Raw genomic sequence first — 3,856 nt, 5'->3', positions numbered from 1 at the left:
CAGTCACTGTGCTTACATCTACACTTCTCAATTCTGCCCCACATGGTATATTCCAGTAAGAACTGGGTTAATCTTCGCTGATGTTGTTTTTTCCTTTTGGCCCGGTACAAAAGTCTAGACTGCCGAGGGCAAACATGTTTAGTTATTTTTACTAAGGTTGAGCAAATAAGCACTAAATCTTGCCTTAAAACTTGAGCTGATCCTCAACATAACCTTTTAGGAAGTTCCAAAAGGTGTTGTTGCCTTAGGTTTTCAACCTGGTGTTTTCATTTGTTCTCCTGTTATCTTTAAAAAATATATATGCTTTATTTTGGTCTTTAAAAAAAATATATGCTTTAAGAAAGATCTTATCAGCTCCCCATACACGATATAAGGGAGAAAAATCCATGATTGTTCTGTGTACAGAGTTACTGAAAATACCTCTCTAAGTTTTTGCCAGGCAAGTATTCTTTCCACCATGGAACACAAGCAGTATAGATGTATGATGATCTTATTACGAAGATTTAAGATTTCCTTTTTGGGAAGATCTATACATGCACATTGAGATTAACAGAAATTCCTTTATATGGAAGATGCTGACAGTTGACTTTTGCTCTCCAATCTATTCAGATGTAACTGTTCATTCTCGGATGCCCCTTGTTCCTAAGCCAGGAATCCGGGGTTAGGTTATGAAGCATGGCCTCAGTTTTTACTAACCTACATGATTCTCCCCTGGGATGGATTTGACTTCCTCTACCCCCAGGTCCTCCACAGTTTTGAGTTACATCCCCTCAGCCTTCCAACTTCTATGTGAGGCACAGCTGTACAAAAATAACAATTCTTGACACTTTTATAGGAAACACAATTACAAGATACATTCTTACATATTACCTTAACACAACAATCTGGGATAATCAGATCCAGAAGCAAAGTCACATTTTAAAGATAAGGAAACTATGGGTAAATGGAAATCAGAACCTAGGTTCTCTGTCTGTTGTGGTTTTTGCCTTCTGGTTGTCTGTGTAAGCCCCAAAGAGAAAGGCACATTGTTCTCAATATTCCATCTTCCTTTCAGTTGTTTTTCTTTTTGCCCCTCATCCTTGTCTTCCCTTCATTCAGTATGCTGTGGTTCTCTGGAAGTTACCTCTGCCTTGTAATAGCCAATTCACATTTACACTGTGGAGCCACTTCCTACAGCTTCCTGAGCTTCCGGTTTTCCTGAGCTCCAGAAACCTCCCGTTCTCTCAATACTCTGCTAGACTCTTGGAGCCAAATCACACAGGATTAATAGAAGGTAATAGTTCAGTGCAACAGTTCTCAGCCAGGGTGATTTTGCCCTACAGGGAGCTTTAGCAGTGTCTAGAGATATTTTATACTACTGGCATCTAACAGGTAGAGACCAAGTACTGCTAAACATCCTACAATGCACAGGACAACCCCAAAGATGAAGAAATACCTAGCCAAATGTGAATAGTTTCCCAAATGCCAAGGTTGCAAAGCCACAGCTTACAGCAGTAATACATTCCATCCCACAGTGTCTATTACAAGCATTTACCCAAAAGGACTAGCCAATGTCAAGCCTTTTTATCACCATGGTGGTCAGAGAAAATAACAGGTTACAGCAGAAGGTAGAGGTGCAGGAGGTAGAGGTGGTGGAAGGGTATGGTAGTGTTTTCATTCAGGTCCTGGAAATAATAATTTACTTGGATTGTGTTTATTGATAACTCTTGACACCATAAGGCCACATTAAGTTTGCAGGTTTGCTCCATGGCAACATAGCAGAAACTTGTCATAAGGGTAAAGAAAAGCCAATGACCTCAGGGTTCTCTGTCTCAGAGACACTGAAGGTTTGTTATGAGTATGCCCCTCGTTGGGCCTCCTGCTTCTGAATGTGAGCTTTTGGCAAATGACTCGCCAGCAACCACATGAGATGATTATGTGATGGGCATCAGTCTTGAGGATTAAAGGACAAAAAATATTTTTAATGTAGTATCCCATGGTGAGGAACTCATTGCAGATGGGAGAATTTGAGTGTGAGATCCAGGCTCTGCTCTTAACTGGATCTATCAGAGCAGTTGGTCATCTAATTCCATTCCATCTGTAGAATAAGACATTTTAAAAAAAATCATTCTGGGACCTGTGCCATGCACGTTTCTAACCAACAGTGCAAAATTCCATTTCATCTCAAGGACAAAGAACAATTTGCTCTCAGCTACAGCTTCCTTTCTTCCTTCTTGACATCAACTCTGTTCTACTTGGTCCCTCCTCTCTAGCCTGATGTGCTCAAAAGACAAAGATGTCCTTTGACCTCACTGTCCTTCCGCTTTCATGTTCACAGCATGTATTTATAATATTTGAATGAGTGATCACCATTTAATTCTAACACATGTTTTGAAAGAACATTTTCTTTAAATGGTTTACTTTCCAAGTCCATTTCTCTCAATCCCAAGAATTTCTCCCTTCCCATTTAGCTAAATCCAGGGTCCACTATTTATTATCTGATTTCTGGACCCCGGTTTGACATTTGACATTTTTCTGTGCTCTCTGCTTGACCACTTTCCAGCCTCAGATGCAGATACACTCGATTTTTATCTTATTGCTTCTTTATGTAACCAGAACATTATATGCACTTGCATCACTTCTTTTCCTGCCATGTGTACTTACAGGATTGGAACTACATGAAGATACAAGTTCTAGTTGCTACTACATGTGGAGAACTACATTTATTTTGAATTTTCATCCCAGTTAATGGTAACCCACTAGTTACAGGCTAATTCATCTACTGAGATAAATGGGCTTAAGTTCAACTAATGTTTCTCCTTTCCACAATTTTGAGAAAAACTGCATGCAGTGAGGGTATGTGTGTGATTATAAGAAAAAGAAAGAAAGTAGGAAATTATTTTAGGTACTTAAAGATGATAGAAGTTCTTTTTTTTAAATAAGATTTTATCTGTGGGGCACCTTGGTGGCTCAGTCGGTTAAACATCTGACTCTGAACTTGGGCTCAGGTCAACATCTTAGGGTCATGAGATCAATCCCCATGTTGGGCTCCACACTCAGGGCAGAGTCTGCTTGAGATTCTCTCTCGCCCTCTGCCCCTCCCCCACCTCTAAAAATTAATAAATAAAATAAAAATAAATAAGATTCTGTGACATTGGCCAGTATAGTTCTTGAAATGAACTCCCAGTATAGTTCTTGAAATGAAAGAATAAGGGGAAATTTTGTGTTATGTTCTGTAGAAAAAAGTTTCCCCTTGTTCTTTCATTTCAAGATTCAAAGTACAAGGATCATGCTGAGAAAAGAGGGATTTGGGGCTGCTTTCGTTTGAATTCACTATTGGAGTTTCTTCCAATGATTGACCTTTATTTTTCCTTTGGCAAGGACAAATTTTTGTTTTGCTTAGAAAATCCTTTGCTGTTGGCAGTGGTAGGTATTTCAAAGGAGGATGGAATGAAGGAAATGGAAAGAACTATGTGATAGAACATTTTCCTTGTTTTTTTTTCCCTCAAAGTAGAAGAATGGGGGGGTCATTTAGGATGAGGAAAACATGATGTTTTTTGACCTCCCTGAAGCAAACACCATATTATTTTGCCTTCCCACAGAGCCTAGTTAAATTTCTATAACCAACGAGCGTCCGGAAAATATTGGTATCTGACTGTTTTCATCCTAAAACCCTAATAAAAATACTCAGATAAGAGTTTTATGTAAGAATTCACATTTTACTTACTTTATAATAAATAACTATGTAGAAAGTTAAATGAATCCACCCAGCGAAAGGGTGCATATGGCTTTAAACCTTTCAGTGTGCTGCTCCCTAGTGAGCATTTTTAAAAAGACAGCTCTGCCTGAACTATACCACAGGCACCAGCAGGGCAAC

The sequence above is a fragment of the Vulpes lagopus genome, chromosome 21 (assembly GCF_018345385.1).
Source record: "Vulpes lagopus strain Blue_001 chromosome 21, ASM1834538v1, whole genome shotgun sequence".
NCBI lineage: Eukaryota > Metazoa > Chordata > Mammalia > Carnivora > Canidae > Vulpes > Vulpes lagopus.
The sequence above is the reverse complement of the archived record's forward strand: the minus strand, read 5'-3'. Positions refer to the sequence as shown.